Here is a 23,157-nt window from a genome sequence, read left to right on the forward strand (position 1 = left end):
AACACACCAAAAGGAATACATATGAAAGCAAGCATAATATACACAAGACGTTGTCACATATATCCATTTCATACCGATCATTTATGTCGGTTTGCATGTATCATCACTGAGGCCTTACACAAAGAGCTATGATATGCGAGTATGTCTTTCTGCTATAGTTGAACGCTCTGGCCGTTTTTCCGATATAACAATCATTCTGAAAAAAATCCTTTTGTGCGTGTGGCCAATAGATGCTACAGTGTCGCACGTGTAACAAAATATTACCATGTAGTTATTGTTAATTATTGAAATGTTTTAGTATAGTTGTATCATATCAAGTTATTAAAACAAAGTCTACTTTTTTACTTTAATCACGGATACATTTCCGCCACAGCTGATGGATGACACATCTGGCACATCGCACAGATACAGCTGGCACACAATGCTGTGGCATATAATAGAGCTAGGCCGATACGTTTTTTGACGATATACGACACGCATGTTAATACTAAGGTTGCGACAGGATGCACGGTACGACATATGAACACGTGACAGTTCGTCGCGTGACAGCCGAATTCAATCATCAACGGGGCGATAATAGGGTAAATAATCAAGTATGGTTAACATGCGCCAACTGGAAATAGTAACACCCGGATCTTGCGTGACAAGACATAACACTATCCACTAGGCCAATCCCTGGATTTCATGAAATGTGAGACGGACAGGTTCGGTTGTGTGTAAGAGTAGTGGCCAGAAACATATATACAGTAAACTGCGTTTACAACGAACACGCTTATAAAGAACTGACATATATAACGAACTTATTTTTTTTTCTAGGCCATTTGCTGTATATATGGTATATATATGCTTAAAATGAATTACGGTTACAACGAACTCAATTTTCCTTTGAGTTCGTTATAATCGTTTACTGCATATATAGTTGACGTATGTTTGTTTTCTTGATTGACGCCACACTCAGCGATATTCCAGCAATAGGACGGCGGTCTGTAAATAGATGAGACTGGGACAGACAATCTAGTGACTGACATCATGAACATCGATCTACGCAATTGGGATACAATGACATGCATCAACAAAGCGAGCCTGACCACCAGATCCCGTTAGTCGCCTCTTACAAGCATGTTAGAAGATCAATTCTGACACGGATCTTCACGGGTTCGCTGACGTATGATGTTTACACAGTCACATTGAAGGGTGATGGTTAATATACTACAGCTAGTCTTCTGTACAACAAACCCCCGTTAGTCCGACCCCGCTAACACGGACACTACACCTTCTGAACCAGTACTGCTGGTACTGTGGATGTGTTTATAAGGAGAAAAGGACAAGTCCCGGGACAATTACCTACCGTACAACCCTGAATAAAATCCCGCCTTGAATAAATGCCGGGTCAAAAGTTCGACACCTGGCACAAGGCGTCAAACAAAAATGACCAAACCAAAAAACCAAAAAAACCGCCTGCCTCGACAACAGCCGGGCGTAAGAACATATGAGTATTAGTAACAAAATTTGTTGTTTTTTTCATTCTCAAATGACGTCAAATGAGATCGTCCATTTTTATATCATTCTAAGCTTTTCTCGTGACTAACATTATATCTTTGTCCACAGCAGATATCCATTCTTTGCCTGCGTTGACGCCCGTGTGTTCGCTCCACTCGTTAGACCTGACACCATATATAGTGGTCGTGAACGAATGACTGACACACAGGATCTATACCATACGTGAGACATGTAGTGTAAATGTATTATTCAAGTAGAATTACAACACCCGATAAGGACCCTTGTGACGCGACGACAACCCAAAGATATTCATTTGAATCATTTCCATATTGTACCGTGAGGTTCCGGGTTAGAAGATATGTTTTCAGTAACCCATGCTTGCCGTAAGAGGCGACTAACGGGATCGGTTGGTCAGGCTCGCTGACTTGGTTGATGCATGTCATCGTATCTCAAATGCGTAGATCGATGCTCATGTCACTGGATTGTCTGGTCCAGACTCGATTATTTAGCGACCCCTGTCATATAGTTGGAATATTGCTGAGTGCGGCTTTTATGTCCACGGTATCTTAATTTCACCTGCCGCACAACATAAGAAATAACCAAAAATCTCAATTTATTAAAAAGGCTGTCGATAATCATTTGGACAGTTCAGTTAACATGAACACTGAGAGCAATAAAGGTACAATGGTCTTCAAGCACATGGCACGTAGGCATGATCTATGTCGGTTTAGTGTGGATGGCATCGAAATAATGGTTCTTGAACATTTCCCATGCATAAAACGAACCGAATTAAAACTCTGCTATCGGCAAGCATAATTAACGGGAATATGAAAAAAGCAAAAAACGTTACAGTTTTTCCGTTATGGTAAGTTGGTAACCATGGTAACTTGGAGTATGTGTCTCCATTCAAACATAAAAAAATCGGTTATAAGTATACAACACTGCTACATTCTACCCCGAGGGAGCCTGTAGCTTGTAACTTTAATAACAGTTCCTCCGATATCATCAATTCCTATAATGTAATTTCGTGGTATCCTGTAATTAAAATGCGACAAAACCAAAAAATCTTTGGATATTTTGTCGGGAAACCTAGATTGGCTTTACTTTATGTAGTTTAAATAATGGGTTACTATTTCGAAATCTGTTTAAATTGTAATCTAAAACCTTAAAAAAGACATATAATAGGACAAGAAATATACGTGTCTGAAGAAAACATGCAGCAAACTTATTCAATAATGTCCAGGCAAGCAGGCTCAACTCCCGAGGGTGATACCAGGGCTGACGTATATTTCAAAATTAAAAAGAAACAAACGAGTTTGGTCAAATGAAAGACAATCGGTGATCGCATGGTTGTAGAAGATCGTTTATGTAGCCTACAGCGGTTAACACACCTATTCCCAGACAACTACAAGAACATGTAGACATTGCTTGAGACAGATCCATGGAGATACTGTTCTGGGAATTCTAAAAGTCAGTGAGTTGAGTTGGGGTGAGGTGAAATGGAGATTAACATCGCGTTCAAGACTGCGTGCGTGTGTGTGTATGTGCGTGTGTGTGTATGTGCGTGCGTGCGTGTGCTTGTACAATACCGGATTTACGCCAGGTTGTAAGTGCTATCCTACTGAGATACCATGCCGCAGTTTAACATGGAATACCTATTAAACACGGAATACTAACTCCGAGCTGACCAGACCTTGTTTTATGACCTTAATGTCGAGTGCCAGGCAGGGTAACAATAAGTACCTTCTTTTAAATGTCTTTTGTATGGCCCGGAGATCAAACAACCGCTCTCAGGACATATGCTCTAATGACTAGACCACGGAGGCGTCCACTTAAAGTTAATGGTGGGTTGATCTATATAGAACCAACGTTCAGCTCTCATTGCCATCCAATACCTTTTCAAAGTCTTCTGCGACATGTATATGCAAGTTAATGCTGTTTTACGCAGCAGCCAACTGCACTATATAGCTCGGCCTACGGATAAGTAATGGAGAATTTGACAGACAAACCCAGTGGTTTATCGTCTATGTTAAGAACAATGTCGTCGTCGGGGTGAGTTGAAACAGATGCCGGCTTGATGTGGCATTATTCGAGCAATAGAACATGGGACGGATGGACACTAGAATTACCTATCGCCAACTATCAGTGAGGTCACAGCCTGGAGTGGTCTCCCCTTCATGTAGGTCATCCCGAAAGATAAGGGAAATACAACACGCTCACATTAGGAACGCCAAAACAAATAGAGAGGACACTATTCCTTAACCATGATTCGTTCGTCTGTGTTAAATGTAAGTGGCATTTAGAAGTTTATATATCAGTATTTGCTTGATAATGGTATTATCTGTACTCCGCATTGAAAGAAAAGAAGAAGCTGAACTCAACATCAACTTCTTTTAAATTAGTCACACTACGAACTGCGATACAAATTTGCCGTAGAAAATGAGCGACTAAAATCATAAAGATTTCATAAATTAACTTTTTAATTAGATTCAGTATATGAGTTCTATATTAAAATTATTTAGGCAGTGAAAAGTGTAGCTATCGCTTTACCTCGAGCCATTATGGTTTCACCCGTGTTACTATAATTATATTTTGTTACAGTTAAACGCATCAACGGAAAAAAAACCTCCACAATAAGGTAATCCCACCAAGAGGACTGCCATAAAGACATCCAAATTACTTCAATACGAGGTTAAACATGCAATGACATTCATATGTCACGTACTGCAACCTTTAGGGCAATAATCCCCTCAACTAATCCTTATTCAAATATTTAACCCAATATAAATGTACAACTATTCAAGAGAGTGAATCCCCGCCCAAGGCCGACACAAACAATTACTACTAGTCGTCTACTAGGTTAGCATCAAGACCATGGATCTCGGCGATTCAGCTGTCACGTTCTAGTCGCGAGTCCAGTAGCTTGGCACGCGACAAGAGCAACACAAGGCTATATGGTCACGGGTCTCAACTCATATTATTGTAGCCATCCGCTCTGACCCCGGTCTCTGATACAAGATGGATTTAAACACGTGTGTATATTCCAGGAAACACGTTCTGCTGGCTCAAAAATAAAACTGGAAAATAAAAAAGGTATTATATATTGTAGTATTCAAATCGGGATGGCTGGAACTTGAATATTTTTCAGATTATTTTTGGCAATTATCTTAATGACAAATAGATACTAGAGATACCATTTAACAAATGCTCAACATTTCAAAATTTCAAATGTGTTTTGGTAAGTCTATTGGACTAGTAATATATGTATTTCCATATAAAGCCCAAAGTGGCTGTTTCAAAGGATGTGATTCAAAAGTGATAAATGTCCATTACCAACCAAGATATTAATGAAACAATGGCGTACGTGTACATTGCTGGAGTCATATACTTTATATGTTCATGTACTTTGTCGTGCATATATTTATCCTAAAAATCAAGACACAACTGCAAATATCCCTGAGCGTCGAAACAGTTGCATTGCCCCACATGTACCGTAACAGCTTACTGTGATTCTGAAAAAAACATGTTGTTGCCTTTAACATTGATTAGAAAATGTATTTAATCTGTAGCTCAGTGCATGATATTTGCGAGATCTAATTGTACATGCACGTTATTTATGCACCAGCAAACAGTTTTATGCAATATCTGTCAAATACGAGGTCAAAGAAATCAACATATTTTGTTCCCTGATATTAATCTGCTCTGATTTTCTAACATTTCTATTCTAACGAGGTATGGTTTTGTCAACGTGGGCAACGTAATCGTTTCACTAATTATCATTGAACGTCAGGGGAATAAAGTTTCATTCCGCCTTTTCAGGTGTCTTGTTAAAAATCATTTTAAGTTATACCGAGCTCCGTGATTCGTTTGCACTATACTGTTTTTTCAATCACTCAATCAATCAACTGTGTCACACGGGGCACTTTCAGCATATAATGCCAATAAGGGCACTGTTTCATTCATATTTTTTTATTCAAAAGTTAGAAAAAAATGTTAAATTATTTTCAGATCTGTCATTTACTAATGGAAAATACATTTAAACGAATCACAAAACATGATTCGTGACATTATTCAGGTGCAATAATAATTTATCTTTAGGGACCTGGCAAACCAGCTTTTCCCTCCAAGTTCTTTTATGGCGCTTCGATCAACTATAAATATTGACTTTTGTAAACACAATGTTTTTATTCATGATACAATTTGTATTGCATAATAGTGCCGACACAGATGGACTTAAATCCCGCCTTCATTCAGTTTTCTAAAACCTTTGTAGCTTTTTTCCTCTAATAATTGTCAATTTAAATGAAACTAGTCAAAATGAAATAAAGATTCCGTTCAGATTTCATCTGTTTAAATTCAAGCTTTAGAAAGTTTATTGCAAGCTGACTGTTCGCTCAAACTTGATATTGTAATGTTAACAAGAAACGAGGTGGTTTGTATATTCACTAATGAAATAACCGTGTAAAGAATACCCTTCTTGTGTTGGTGTGAGCGATAAGACCGACCAATGAAATTCAAGCTTAATGAAAGCACCAATCACGAAGACGATGATCAAATCAATTGTTGAGAGATGGTCCCCGATTGGCTGTACAGGGTTGACCGCTCCATGCTGTTTTTAGTTCAGTTAAGAAACAGAAGCGACACACCTGCCTCTATTAAAATAATGAATTCAACTCGAGTTGTAATTATGCGAGATAATGCATGGAAAATTATGATAGACATAAAATTTCATGTGGCATAATTGAAAGCGACCAAAGGCGCCGACGTTTTATGGAGTGTGATGTACGATGATTGTTTCAGGTATCGTCGAATTACATAAAAATAATAAATTCAGAATGTAGACATTAATAATATATCATTGCCTGCGTGCATGTTTAAGGTGTTATACCGTTTGTCACGCCATCAGCGATGAAATATTTCCTCAATTTAGCTAGCAGTGATTAATATTACATTGTTAATAATTTATTTTTGTTAGTTATAGGAACCCAAATTACTGAAGGGCAAATCAATTAATAATGAAAATACATCAAACGTAGCAACGCTTTGGTATTTCTGGGAATATGTAATGGTTCTTACTCGTGTATGACATATATCTCTCATGCATCTTACAGAGTCATTAACCAGGAAAAAGGGGGGGGGGGGGGGGGGGGGGGGTACTTGGAGGTAATAGACTGGAAAAGGTAGGAGCGGTAACGGTCACGGAGAAGGGGACGAAGGTGGTGTAGGGTATGGAGACGAAGGTGGGGTTGGTGATATTAAGGGGGGACGAAGGCGGGGATGGGGATAGAGACGAAGGTAGTGATGGGGATGGAGACGAAGGTGGGGAGAGTGATATTAAGGGGGACGAAGGTGGTGATGGGAATGGCCGCGAGGGTGGGGAGGGTGATATTAAGGGGGACGAAGGTGGTGATGGAGATGGCGACGAAGGTGGGAATGGGGATGGCGACGAAGGTGGGAATGGTGATACTGAGTGGGACGAAGGCGGGGATGGGGATGGTGATATTGAGGGGGACGAAGGCGGGGATGGGGATTGTGATATTGAGGGGGACGAAGGTTGGGATGGGGGTTGCGACGAAGGTGGGGAGGGTGATATTGAGTGGGGGGTCGGGGGGTCGGGGGGCCGGAAGTTGGGATGGGGATGAAGACGAAGGTGGGGAAGGGGATAGAGACGAAGGTAGGAATGGGGCGGTGATGGGGAAAGCAAGGGAAGGATATGGTGATGGGGGTTGCGATGGAGTTGGATGGGACGGTTATGGTGTCAGTGACGTTGTGGGAATAGGGACGAGGGTGGTGATGTGGGGAGGAGGGCAGATGTCGATGGGACGGTGATGAGGAAGGGTAGGGTGACGGTGACTGTGATGGAGACGTGACGGCGTTGGAATGGACAGTGATGGGGACGGTGATGGTGACGACGACAGAGAGGGGGACATGGTGATGGCAACGGGGATGGGTGATGGCGATTAGGAATGGGATGGAGATGGTGATGAGTACGGTTATGGTGATGGCGACAGGGATGAGGATTGTGATGACGGGGATGGAGACGGGCATGGGGACGGGGGTGGTGACGGTGATGATGACTGCGACGGGGATGGTGATGGTAGTGGCGACGGGGACAGTGGTTGCTGAAGGGGATGGGGACGAGGGTGGTGATGGGGACGGGGATGGAGACGGCGATGTTGACAGGGACGGGGATAACGACGAGGATGAGGATGGAGACGGCGATGTCGATAGGGACGGGGATAACGACGAGGATTGGATGGAGACGGCGATGTTGATATGGACGGGGATAACGACGAGGATGAGGATGGAGACGGCGATGTTGATAGGGACGAGGATAACGACGAGGATTGGATGGAGACGGCGATGTTGATATGGACGGGGATAACGACGAGGATGGGGATGGAGACGGTGATGTTGATAGGGACGGGGATAACGACGAGGATGGGATGGAGACGGCGATGTTGATATGGACGGGGATAACGACGAGGATGGGGATGGAGACGGCGATAAGGATGGTGATGGTGATGGTAATGGCGACGGGGATAGTGGTTGCTGAAGGGGACGGGGGACGAGGATGGTGATGGGGACGGCGTGATGATGATAATGATGAGGACCGTTATGATTATAGGCAGGTTTATATTGGTGGTGTTGGTGATTGGATCGGTGATAATGTATGAATGTTCATTGTAGGGATGGATATAGGATTGAAATTGGTTTCATACGAGGCATGAGTTTGAGGATCACAATCACTATATCAAACCAAGCACAGAATTTCTGTCGCTCGTGCAATGAGAATCAAGTGATCGCATGGCTATTCTCAGTGTCATTCGAATCGGTTTCAAAACGAATTGATGGCAGCAGATATGTCCAGAGAACTTATCTGAACATAATGGGGATATAATACAGTGGATAATCGAGGGTGACGTTCTAATTGCCCAGCCATTGCGGAAAAGCTACTGTTGAGTGGAGTTCCCGTCTTTAACAGGCCCCGAGTCCCAACCTTTAAATGAACCCAGCCCCAAGATATGAACGTGCGAGAGCGGGTTCACTGCGATCCGGCACGTGGCATGCAGAATACAGTGAACACAAACCTACATCTCGGCAGTACCTAATTACCGTTGAACATAATATCAGTTGTCGTTATGCTCCTCCGTAAATCAAGCCGCTCGACAGTCTCTCTGGTTGTCAGTGTCGGTCATTAACATCATTTGCTCGGGGACTGTTTCCACAGAGAAACGTCATAATCACGGCAATTCATATAATCCAATTTCCCTTCTAGCATCAAATATAGAAATAAAAAGTTAATTTCTGTTTTCAACCTTTCTCGCAATAGATGCAAGCTTAATCTCATTCTAGTTAAAATATTGCACAGCTGCTAAACTGTCATGCACGAAGGACAATGTGGGTCAGTCTAAAACGGGCAACATTACACTGCTTATTGGTAAAAAAATCCAAACAATGGAAATGCTTCTTTATATTAAAAATATATATATTGATAAAAGACATTAAAATTCGTCAATAGTCGTAATTCGTTTGTGATGTCCTTAAGGACTGTATATAAACAAAATATAGTTTACACCCATGTTGGATGGTGGCTACATATGAAACAAACAAGAAATGTTTATTCGAGGGCAATGTGTTTGATACGGGCATCACAGTTATGTTGTGGACATTAAGTTTGCGTTGTATCCGCGAATGTTTTCAGCCTTATAAGGTTTGTAATTTTGGGGTCAAATCCAATTTTCAAGTGTATACTTTCTTTTGCGCGGCAGTTAAGATAACCTGATCGATGTCATAAAGTTGCGCAAATACTATTCGACAGATTTGTTTGTATTCTTTTGTTAGAAATACATGAAAGAACTGAAAGTTTTGGGTTTTTGTTAAATCAACATCTTGATAACCAAAGATGTTAAGGACCTTAAATTGATTAAATGTATCTCGAAATTTTAAATTTTAAATTTTGAGATACATTCAATCAAATTAAGGTCCTTAACATCTTTGGTTATAGCCATATCAAGATGTTGATCTAACACTAGCATCCTTGCGTGGCCCTATCATTCTCTGGGCAGTAGGGGCAGCACTAGGACAAATGTTGATCATGCTAATTAACTATAATGTGGTTATACCAAGCCTAAAAGAGAAGGAAAGTGGCTGTGTGATTTTTAAAGGCCTATTTCAAACTAATGACGTACCAACAGGGTTATCAGCTATGCTGGTTTGACATATGGCCCGTAAATAAGGGGGCAGATCAGCCCTTACTGGGTTTGCTGCAAACAAAGAGGGCCTTAAAAAGCCCACCTGATGTGCCCAGTTAGTAGCCGAGAGGGGGTACTAACATTCGCGTTACTTTGGGGCAGAACCAGTCCACCATGGAAGCGTGAGCCGGTCTATTGATGAGATCTTTATGACCCCTCCTGGTGTAGATAGTGTTACCTCAAGTCGTCTTTGCGAAATTAATACACTGGAACAGGGTTCAATACTGAATGAAAAATCTGGACTGCACCCGACGGGATGATGTCAAGTTGAAACACGAACCAGAACAACACAAGTGACCCCCATTTTTTCCCAATTGAGCCTTCGGGCGATTTCGGCAATGTCCGTAGCGGAACCTGCATCTTTTCGAGTTGTAAAGGTTCGTGGCGGCGTCACAGATTGTTGGCATCAAAAGAGGTGTCAAAGCTTCAAATCTGCTGACAAACTGTCGAGAAAAGTGGGGGAAAGTAGGATCATTTTCTCGGCATTTATTTGGAGAACAATATTTAATATGACCAACACGTGTATTTTACACGACAGTTATGAATACGATCCTTGTGTTGAATCTCGAGTCACTGTTTGGGCAACGATATCATCATTATCATGACGTATGGAAAGTTATATGAAATTACAATGACAAATTGTTCTTTTTGTGTGGTCAGATTGAAAAAATTATAAGACACTATGAATGTTCTAAGTGACGGTGTAGAGTGATGATGTCAACAAACGACTGGTGTTAGCTTGGTTTACTGTAGTAATATCTCATTATCACCAGTGTATCATGTGCAAAGTAGCCAGGGGTAGTGTGATGGTTAATACGTGGTTTCCTCACACCGAGGACGATATGTAGAACAGAGACTGGAAGAGTGGACGTACGAGGCTTGTAGCTATATACTGCATCTAAACTATAACTATACGGTAGAAATACTATATCATGTACACATACTTTAGCTTTATAATGTCGCTATGATGTAGTTATATTGTAGCTATTTAATTTTGCTATACTGTAGCTTTATAATGTCGCTTAGATGTAGTTAGTGTAGCTATTTAATTTAGTTATACTGTAGCTATATATGTCGCTATAATGTAGCTATACTGTAGTTCTATTATAACTATATCATGTAGCTATACTGTAGCTTTATGATGTCGCTAAGATGTAGCTATATTGTAGCTGTATATGTCGCCATAATGTAGCAATACTGTACCTATATAATGTCCCTTTGATGTAGTTCTACTGTAGCCATGTAATGTAGCTAAACCGTAGATATATGTCACAATACTGTAGCTGTATTATTTAGCTATATGTCGATATACTGTAGCTACACTGTAGCTTTATAATGTCGCTATGATGTAGTTATATTGTATCTATTTAATTTAGCTATATATGTCGCTATAATGTAGCTATACTGTACCTATACAATGCCCCTAGCTGTAATATTTAGCTATATGTCGCTATACTGTAGCTACACTGTAGCTTTATAATGTCACTATGATGTAGTTCTACTGTAGCTTTTTAATGTCGCTATGTAGTTATACTGTAGCTATATAATGTAGCTGTACTGAGTAAGGTGCCCTTAGTTCTGGGAGTAATGCACCCGTTGTTCCGGGAGTAATATGCCTGTTGTTCTGGGAATAATGTACCCGTTGTTCTTGGAGTAATAAGCCTGATGTTTCCGTTGTTCTGGGAATTAGCTGACAATTTTGACATGTAAATCAACATGTCATACGTATAGATATATAATGTGTCCGTTCTTCTTGGAGTAATGTACCCTGTTGATCGGAGAGTAATGTACCTGTTGTTCTGGGAGTAGATTTCCTGTTGTTCTGGGAGTATTGGACCCGTTGTTCTGGGAGTAATGTGTCTGTTGTTCTGGGAGTAATGTGCCTGTTGTTCTTGGAGGAATGTGCCAGTTGTTCTGGGAGAAATGTTAACCGTTCTGGGAGTAAAGTACCTGTTGTTCTGGGAGTAATGTGCCTGTTGTTCTGCGATTAATATGCCTGTTGTTCTTGGAGTAATAAGCCTGTTGTTCTGGGAGTAATGTAACTGTTGTTCTGGGAATAATGTACTCGTGGTTCCGTTGTTCCTGGAACACTCAGTATGTACCTGTTGTTCTGGGAATTAGCTTACAATTTACATGTAAATCATCGTGTCATACGTATAGATATTCCCGAATACTAGTATTTGCTCAAAATAGAGGACAGTACCTGAATATCTGAGTCTAGCATGCAGGATTTTTTTATTACGCGGATCAGTTTGTGAAAATATAATATTTGTACTGACACGTTATAAACCTACCTCTATATAACTACAAGATGGTCCCACAGTAGAGGAAAGAAAGGTTGAAGCTTTTGGAACTGAGAAGTTCATTGTTACAAACTACTTTTCTTTTCTTTTTTGTTTAAGGGCGTCTTTGTGAAAAGGATTATAAAATGAACCAAACTATTAGAAAAACAAAACCAGTTACAAAATGTTAGAAGTTTTCTCGCACATGCGTCTGATCAATATCTAATTGCACCCTACCATAATCTTAAGCCGTTTGTTAAGTAAATACGGGTGACTCTTCTACGCGCTTGTAACCATAAACTGTTTCAACTTTATCACGGACTTGTCACGTTCAACTATATGACGATTCATATCCCAGAAACATGCTCCAATATAGGCATTATTTGACGAATTTAACATCTGGGAAGCAAATTCTTCACCTTTCGAATAAAAGTCGCACGTTTGACACGAATGTACCAGTTTGCTTTATGAGATAGAGTTACGCCGAGATGTTTGTGAATGTTGTACACTCCCACTCACATCATGATTGATGTTGGCGAGTTAAAGTGACCAGTCAGTCATCCGCTAAGTCGCTGCTGACACTGCTTTCTATAGCCTCTGTAGTTCTGGCAGCAATACTAATATCTAATCATAGATAGATTAATAATCAACTTCGACGAATAACATTGTTGTTTGATGATCGAGTTGGTCATTAGAGTTAACAACGCATTACAATGACCCTAAGTCCGTTCCCTTGATTGTGTCCATGATACGAGTTTACCCCGAACACCATGATTTTCAAGTGTGTGGTGTAAACCCTTGTGCCATTCTCTGTCAAAGACATTGATGTATCGCAGACTGACCAATATAATTACAGTCCCGAACAAATGTTGTTGAAAGTTCAGTTCCTTGACTTATAGCGTCAAGCCTGACTGATTGATGTTACATAGGTGTGGACATTGATCATTCTGTAGATCATCGCAATTGTCCATGAAAAAATAAGTTGACATCGGGTCCTCCACTTAACATGCTGAATGTTTTGGAAAATAATGTGCTGTAAACTTGACACGTATATTGAACCAGTGACCCTATGTAGGCGTTATTTCCACTATATCCAGATGAAGGAAATTTATTATATTAACGCTATTGGTTACATATGAACATAACGCCTTTATATTTATCACGTCAAGTTGCTTTGAATATACGGCTATGGCCACTTTGATTCCTAGTTCATGACTTGATATGTTGGACTTTCCGTCTGCAAGCTTCCGTCGACACGTCGTACAACTGAAGACTGTTCTCGTCGGAGTTGAAGTTAACAGTAATAACACACTCACGTTTTTAAGAATATTTCGTTGCGCTTATATTTAGTAAGATTTACGAATGTTAATATAACAACCAACTGAAGCTTCACAATGTTCTCTTTTACTGTTGGAAACAAAACACAAAGAAAGGGACATACGTCTCGTGACCTAATGTGCCCCGATTATTAGACTGATATTTAATCTCTGAAATGCACCTATTTACATTTTGTGTGTGGTTAAATTATATTTTAGAATATACGAGTAGTAGAAAGCAGCTAAGAGAATCCCTAAGAGAAACTGAACAAATCTAAATTGCCAAAGTGCTGTAGACTTGCTTGCTTCAGATTTTTTTTTCAGGGGTTGTGTGAGAGACTACCCGATTATTGATGGAGATGTTTTGCTATATAATCTATAGCAGCCCACCATAGTTTAACATTTCACTCTTTGTCTGTTTTGTGTAATATAAATCAGTTAAACTGAACGTTGCAGTCAGTTTTGTTCGGTAGATGACCGTCATGTTCACGTAATTGTTCGAGTCGGTATATTAGTCAGTACTTAGCAGGTTTCGGGTCTAAATTTGACACAGAGTACCTGTCCAATAATAAAATCCGTTTGGTTTTTAATCCCGTTATTTTACCAACATTTAGAAAGCCCCATTATGCCTGTGTATAACTAATTTTAAAGGGCTCACATCAATCACTGAAACCTGGCTGAGACATTGGAGCCAGCTCGCCATGCTTGACTGCGCAATGATCAGCGGGCGTGTTGCACAAGCCGGAAGTGAGAGATGCACTTGTTAATGTCCATATGTCGACAACTTGTTTGTGTATTGTGAGTTTTTTTATATCGGACAATGGTGCCGCACTATTCACATCGTACGGGAAACTGTGTCTGACGAGTCTCTTCAATGTCGTAAATATGGCTAAACAATGCGACATTATAACCCTTGTAAATAGTCTTAATACTGTAGTTGCCGTGCTACGTATAATGAAGGATGACGGGCCGTGATAGTGTTTGTTCAAAAATGAGTTATGAACATGGGAAATGTCATGTATTGTTTCCTACGCGGATCGCAAAGGGCCACACGGAATGGTTTTGAAATAGGCCACTGACTGCTCGCTCGTAAGTGCGAATAACGGTTTAAAGATGCACGTTTTCCTTTGAACATAACAAAAGAGTTCCGCCAATGTTGAACAGTTGGTTTATACACCGTTTAGTATTGCAAAAGAACATTTACAAATCCTCTTTAGTATTGTTTGTTCATAGTTTATCTAGAATAAATTAAGTGCATCTGTATGAAAATACGTATGTAAGCCTTGTTTTCACATCAATAATACACGCTCTCGTTGGTGACCACGTTGAATAAGGATGCAATTTCAAATCGATAATAGTAATTCAAGTTTATTGATTTCATGTTGATCATATGTGTCAACAGTGTCGCGTGTAGGTATGCACATACTTCGCAGACTACCAGTATGAGTTGGAGGGGTTAGCGCGGCCGGGTTTCAATGTTGTCACTTGGTATAAAATCCTTGAAAATCGAGGACATTCTCGATATACGGTAAAGTATTGTTACGTCTTTGTCATGTTTTTCTGTGTCACATTGTGACATACATCATTGTCATATTTATCTGTATCATAGTGTGTCATGCATCATTGTCATATCCACTGTATCATAGTGTGTCATGCATCATTGTCATATTTATTTGTATCATAGTGTGTCATGCATCATTGTCATATTTATCTGTATCAAAGTGTGTCATGCATCATTGTCATATTTATTTGTATCATAGTGTGTCATGCATCATTGTCATATTTATCTGTTTCACGTTGTGTCATACACCATTGCCACATTCATATTATCATATTGTGTCATACACCATAGTCATATTCATATCATGACATTATGGCATACCTTATTGTCATATGTACCTGTATCACATTGTGTCATACCTCATTATCATTTTTACCTGTGACATTGTGTCATACACCATAGTCATATTCATATTATCACATTATGGCATACCTTATTGTCATATGTACCTGTATAACACAGTGTCCTACATCATTGTCATATTTATATTATCACAATGTGTCTTACCTCATTATCATTTTTACCTGTGCCATTGTGTCATACACCATAGTCATATTCATATTATCACATTATGGCATACCTTATTGTCATATGTACCTGTGTCACATTGTGGCATACACCATTGTCATATGTATATTATCACATTATGGCATAACTTATTGTCATATGTACCTGTATCACATTGTGGCATACATCATTGTCATATCATATATGTATACCAATGGTATCATATATTATCTTATATTACTCAACGCTACAACGACACGTCGTAGTTGTTTATCATATGTCATACCCCGTGTCATATATCACTGCATCCCAATAACCCCAACAGCTGTGTATTAATGCATCACATCATCTTAAAACAGAACAATTCACATAACACTGTGTAACAGTAACACTTACACGTTCAATCATGCCATGCTATATCACACTGTCCCATCAGCTTGTATTACATTGCCATTACGTCATACCTCTTCATAACGCCTCGCAAAGCCTTTTCTGTACCTGGATACAGTGATATATGCCATGTCGCTGATCAATTGATAATCCAATTTCATGTTATCGCCACGTGTGAATGATGCCATTTAACTTCGTAACTAGGCAACTGCGTCATTCTGAAATAGAAATATTTCAAACATTAACTGACGTCATCAGCACCGCTAAAGCCCAGCCGTCTTGATGAAAGATTACAAATGATGAACAGAAAAAAGTAAGCTATTCGTGAAATATTAATCAAATTGAGTATATGATTGATTGGAATTTCACATTTATGAGCTTTGCCAATCTATATTTTAGACGCTGCGTCAACCGCGAATTAAACTGAAATTCTCTTTTCATCTGCTTGAAGTCAATATTCCTTTGACACAATGTCTGTCACGTTTTAACACATTGTGTTTGACTGTGTCGTGTCACGTTTTATCACATTGTGTCTGTGTCGTGTCACGTTGTGTCTGTGTCGTGTCACGTTTTATCTCATTGTTTGACAGTCGTGTCAAGATTTATCACAATGTGTCTGACTGTCGTGTCATGATTTATCACACTGTGTCTGACTGTCGTGTCATGTTTTATCACATCGTGTCTGTGTCGTATCACGTTTTATCACATTGTGTCTATGTCGTATCACATTTCATTTTGTCTCATTGGTTCTGACTGTCGTGTCACGTTTTATCACAGTGTCTGTGTCGTGTAACGTTTTATTACACTGTCTGACTGTCGCATCACGTTTTATCACATTGTCTGACTGTCGTGTCACGTTTTATCACAGTGTCTGTGTCGTGTCACGTTTTATCACATTGTGTCTGACTGTCGTGTCACCTTTTATCACATTGTGTCTGACTGTCGTGTCACCTTTTATCACATTGTTTGACTGTCGTGTCACCTTTTATCACATTGTGTCTGACTGTCGTGTCACGTTTTATCACATTGTCTGACTGTCGTATCACGTTTTATCACATTGTCTAACTGTCGTGTCACGTTTTATCACATTGTCTGACTGTCGTGTCACGTTTTATCACAGTGTCTGTGTCGTGTCACGTTTTATCACATTGTCTGACTGTCGTGTCACGTTTTATCACATTGTGTCTGTGTCGTGTCACGTGTTATCACATTGTGTCTGACTGTCGTGTCACCTTTTATCACATTGTGTCTGACTGTTGTGTCACATTTTATCACATTGTCTGACTGTCGTGTCACCTTTTATCACATTGTGTCTGACTGTCGTGTCACGTGTTATCACATTGTCTGACTGTCGTGTCACGTTTTATCACAGTGTCTGACTGTCGTATCACGTTTTATCACATTGTGTCTGACTGTCGTGTCACCTTTTATCACATTGTGTCTGACTGTCGTGTCACCTTTTATCACATTGTCTGACTGTCGTGTCACCTTTTATCACATTGTGTCTGACTGTCGTGTCACGTTTTATCACATTGTCTGACTGTCGTATCACGTTTTATCACATTGTCTGACTGTCGTGTCACGTTTTATCACATTGTCTGACTGTCGTATCACGTTTTATCACATTGTCTGTGTCGTGTCACGTTTTATCACATTGTCTGACTGTCGTGTCACGTTTTATCACAGTGTCTGTGTCGTGTCACGTTTTATCACATTGTGTCTGACTGTCGTGTCACATTTTATCACATTGTCTGACTGTCGTGTCACCTTTTATCACATTGTGTCTGACTGTCGTGTCACGTTTTATCACATTGTCTGACTGTCGTATCACGTTTTATCACATTGTCTGACTGTCGTGTCACGTTTTATCACAGTGTCTGTGTCGTGTCACGTTTTATCACATTGTGTCTGACTGTCGTGTCACCTTTTATCACATTGTGTCTGACTGTCGTGTCACCTTTTATCACATTGTGTCTGACTGTCGTGTCACGTTTTATCACATTGTCTGACTGTCGTGTCACGTTTCATCACGTTGTGTCTGACTGTGTCGTATCATGTTTAGTCTCATTGTGTCTGACTGTCATGTCACCTTTCATCACATTGTGCCTGACTGTCGTGTCACATTTTATCAAATTGTCTGACGGTCGTGTCACGTTTTATCACATTGTGTCTGACTGTCGTGTTACGTTTTATCACATTGTGTCTGCCTGTGTCGGGTCATATGACCTTGTGTCGTGTCATATTGTATTACATCATTTGTCTCGTATCGCGATGAATCACATTGTGTATTATTGTGTCGGGTCATATCACATTGTGTCATGTCACATATCACATTGTGCCTGATTGTGTCATTTCACGGTGTATCACACTGTCTGGTTATGTGGGATCACGTCACATTGTGTCGTGTCACGTTGTAAAATGTCGCAGAGTATCTGATTGTTGCATTATGTCAAACTGTACCACATTAAGTCATTTCACATGATAGTTATTTCAAACGACGATGCGTGTCGTAAGAGGCGACAAACGGAACCGGCTGTCCAGGTTCGCTGGCTTGGTTGATGCATGTCATCGTATCCCAATTGCGTGGATCGATGCTCATGATGTCAATCACTGGATTGTCTGGTTTAGACTCGATTATTTATAGACCGCCGTCATATAGCTGGAATATTGCTGAGTGCGGCGTAAAACAACAAACAAACAAAACAAATTATAAAAGCATATTTGCTTCGTATTGTCACGTCGTAGTGTTATATGTCACAGTAGTCAGCAGTATTCCAGGTATTTGACAGCGGTCTGTAAATAGCGCACTGGGCCAGATAACCAGTGATTGATAATATGAGCAACGTCCAACGCCGTCAGTATGCGATAACACGTAATCAACCAAGTCACCAAGCCTGACCGTCCGATCCACGACACGCATTCGTGCTGGGAATCTATTCTAACCCGCTCCATTCGGGTGCTGCCTGAACAATACATATTTATGTTTCATGACGTTACAAGACTTGTAAAATTTGCTCCCGTGTCTTTATTCAGGCAAGCAATTGACTTGCCTTTGCATGTGTTTGTAACGGGTGCCCCCGGTGGGGCAGGATACGCTCATCTTTTCGCTGACAACTGTTATTATCACTATTTCATAGTGATTCATAAACACATGCTTATGAAGTTGTCGGGACCGTACAGTGGACGAGACATGTTTGTGTGTCTATGGAAGAAGCCACAGAGACTTTTCGCATAAGCCCGCTAAACAACAATTATATTTATAATACAGACTTCATATTTGCCCATCAAAACAAGTAAACAAATAGTTTTCGGAACTGAAATATTGACAGAGCAATAATTCTACTCGGTCTTCTCCAGTATCGGTGTTTAGATATATACAACTCCAAAGAAGTTAAAGAACATCCCATTCTGTCACATTATACCATAGTTCACCTGCAATGACAGATTCAATATCGTACTATGAAAGAAAATGGTGTTCTTTAACTTTTTCTGAGTAGTATAGAATGCCAGCACCCATTTTAAGTCACGACATCGATTTCGTATATTTTCTATGAAAGCATCCTAAATTATGTTAAAGCTTCAAAGGAGTGAGTAACTTAAAATTTAAAGTCACATCGTCAGTATTTCAGCCATATCGTGACTAAAAAGTTAAACATTAATAACAAATACATTTAGACAAAAACCTGTCAACAAAGGACAGTAAAATAACTAGACTGTTATATTTAAAACTAGTATGCAACCACAAAAAGATATCACTATACATAACCTTTAAAGGATATAACGAATAACCAATACCATGCCCAAATACCGCGGGAAGTGAGCCCAAGGTGGTCGACGCTCACCTTTAACTGCAGTTACGTTAATGACAAGCCGAAACAAGCAGCGGCATCACAGAATGTGTTTTCAAAAATATAATTACGATTACTTGTTTCCGAAAGAGTTCTTTCAGGTCACAGGGCTGTCAAGTGGTTCTCTTCAGCCATCCCGCACCCAAATTATTCGCAATTAAACGATTTTCCCCTTATGTATCTCAAATATTCTTATTCCACGTATTTGTCCGAGTCACCTGTGCTCTTTGTTATTTTATATAATTGAAATTCCCAATTTTCAATGTTCTCAAATTCGCTATTTTAGAGATGGAGCTTTCCAGCGGCGCGAGACCCGACGAAGCTGACCCTAACTGATTTCAGTGAAACAGGAACAAATCACGTCTTTCACTGCCACCGCTTGAAAGAATGGACAATCAGAAAAGGTTAAAAGAACGTTTTCTTTAGGTCAGTAGGCTCTATAATTTTCCACCTTTTTAAGTAGGCTCGCTCGGTGCCGAAATCTCCCCCACTGTGTTACAATCAGTCAGCGGGCACGTGTGCAGCGGAGATGACTATGCACCATTGTGTCGTCTTAACGAACGTGAATCATTTTAACGTGAATGGTCGATAAAATGACCAATTAAAGATTTAGAGGGATTACCCTTTTTATTTTAATTATAACTTTTCACGGGGTCTGGACACCGTCACCCATGCGGTAATTCAAGCCTCTGCTATGGTGGACCATCGAAGTGAATGGCAGCGGGTAAAGAGTCCTTACCCTTGGTTTCCTATTTTGTTTAATAAATCGGGGTGGGGTTATATGCCCCTCGCTGAGACCCAGACTGAACCTCGATACGCTCCGGGCAGCTTTCCCCAAACATTATCATATTAAAACCTATTAAATAATACATGGAGATTTTTTTTTTATATTCGGCGGATATAATGTTGGTGTGTTATTTGATACCCCAGGCGAAAGACAAGGTGTTTTAACGGGTGACGGGGCATTCTGCCCTTGTACAACGGCCTTAATATCAAGGGCAAAGGGAACACTATATTGGGCTCAGGGCGGGGTTGGGGGTCGCTGCCGTTAATCATCCATTGTCCCCATCGCGCAGTCTAGCGGCTAATGTCAACAAATCTTATCTCATCTACAAGTACGACCATCGCCTTAGTGGAAGATGCTTTCTAAATGTTTTAATTGATTGTCGTGCGCTGGTGGCGAGCAGATCAATTTGGGCTCACCTGTAATTGTTTTTCGTTTTTAATGAATATCTGCTTCATTCTTTGCGCACCTGTAACAAATGGCTGCCAGTCCAGGCTCTTCTCGCCCGAATCACCTAAGGTTTTGTCAGACCTGAATATAATTTCTGACTCTGAATAAAATAAGATCTTGATCCCTCGCTTTCACTGCATCGGAGCCAGGCAAGCGTGAAGTCTCACAAAAATAAAGATCTAATTTAGGGAACTAAAATGGGCAATAACAGGCCCCTGTTGACAGAACCTGAGAGATTTGGTGCCATATAGCGCTGTGATATGAATCGTCAGTATATCCTCACAGCTGTGAACAAGGCGAACCGCCTTTAATGTCAAAGTCAGGGCTCTTATCAACTACCGCTTATCAATTTCATTAACACTGTCATCCCACAGATTATATTCATTACAATATTTTTTTGAATTTCAAAAGTTTTCACAAAGGTGTGGTTTCGTCTGATTATCAGCAATAACTGGTTTGAAAACGAGTGGGGAGTCTGCATGAGCATTTGTGTCTTGTGATATCCTATTACAGAATGGACGAGTCTTCTTTTCCTTCTTTTACTCCCAGTCTCCAATCAAAGGAACGCACCACAAACTGTATGCTCACCTGGCTCCTCTCTTCTAACAATATTCATCATCACCATGCCGGTACCATCATCATCTCCCTCTGTACCATCATCCATATCCTCTGTACCATCATTCATCTCCCTCTGTACCATAATCCACCACCCCCTGTACCATTATCCATTTCCTCTGTACCATCACCCATCTCCTCTGTACCATCATCAATCTCCTCTGTACCATCATCCATCTCCCTCTGTACCATCATCCATATCCTCTGTACCATAAACCATCTCTCTCTGTACCATCATCCATGTCCTCTGTACCAGCATCCATCTCCCTCTGTACCATAATCCACCACCCCCTGTACCATTAACCATCTCCTCTGTACCATCACCCATCTCCTCCGTACCATCATCAATCCCCTCTGTACCATCATCCATATCCTCTGTACCATCATTCATCTCCTCTGTACCATCATCCACCCCCACCCCGTCTTTGCCATCACCCATCACCCTCTGTATCATCATCCACCTCCCCACACCATCAACCACGCCCCCCTGTACCATAATCCCTCTCCTTTAAACATCACCCATCTTCTTTTGTACCATCATCCATCTCCTCTCTACCATCATCCATCTCCATGTACTATCATCCATCTCCTCTGTACCACCATCCACCCCCGTTACCATCATGCATCTCTGTACCATCATCCATCTCCTCTGTACCATCATCAATCTCCTCTGTACCATCATCCATCTCCCTCTGTACCATCATCCATATCCTCTGTACCATAAACCATCTCTCTCTGTACCATCATCCATGTCCTCTGTACCAGCATCCATCTCCCTCTGTACCATAATCCACCACCCCCTGTACCATTAACCATCTCCTCTGTACCATCACCCATCTCCTCCGTACCATCATCAATCCCCTCTGTACCATCATCCATATCCTCTGTACCATCATTCATCTCCTCTGTACCATCATCCACCCCCCACCCCGTCTTTGCCATCACCCATCACCCTCTGTATCATCATCCACCTCCCCACACCATCACCCACGCCCCCCTGTACCATAATCCCTCTCCTTTAAGCATCACCCATCTTCTTTTGTACCATCATCCATCTCCTCTCTACCATCATCCATCTCTATGTACTATCATCCATCTCCTCTGTACCACCATCCACCCCCGTTACCATCATGCATCTCTGTACCATCATCCATCTCCTCTGTACCATCATCCATCTCCATGTACCATCTTCCACCTCCCCATACCATCATCCATCTCCCCCTGTACCATCATCCATCTCCCTCTGTACCATCATTATCTGCCCTGTACCATCACCCATCTCATCTGTACCATCATCCACTTCCCTCTGTACCATCATCCGGCCCCCTGTACCATCATGCATCTCTGTAACATCATCCATCTCCCTTGTACCATCATCCACCCCCATCCCTCTGTAGCATCATCCATCTCCTCTGAACCATCATCCATCTCCCCCTGTACCATCATCAATCTCCTCTGAACCATCATCCATCTCCCCCTATACCATCATCCACCTCCCTCTGTACCATCAACCATCTCCCTCTGTACCATCATCCATCTCCCCTGTGCCATCATTATCTCCCCTGCACCATCATCCATTTCCTCTGTACCATCATCCATCTCCTGTGTACCATCATCCATCTCCCCTGTACCATCATTATCTTCCCTGC

The 23,157-nt window shown here is 40.8% G+C and overlaps 1 long non-coding RNA gene across 1 annotated transcript in view; it reads right to left on the reverse strand.

Annotated features, from left to right (window-relative positions):
- Positions 1–15,807: 15,807 nt before the first annotated feature.
- LOC124125420 overlaps positions 15,808–23,157 on the reverse strand; it is a 30,199-nt gene continuing 22,849 nt past the window's right edge. The window contains exon 3 of the long non-coding RNA XR_006859641.1: positions 15,808–16,029. This is a non-coding gene — a long non-coding RNA (uncharacterized LOC124125420). The remainder of the gene's footprint in view (positions 16,030–23,157) is intronic.

Source organism: Haliotis rufescens, unplaced genomic scaffold (genome assembly GCF_023055435.1).
Source record: "Haliotis rufescens isolate VD_foot unplaced genomic scaffold, xgHalRufe1.0.p SCAF_17, whole genome shotgun sequence".
In the NCBI taxonomy this organism is placed as follows: domain Eukaryota; kingdom Metazoa; phylum Mollusca; class Gastropoda; order Lepetellida; family Haliotidae; genus Haliotis; species Haliotis rufescens.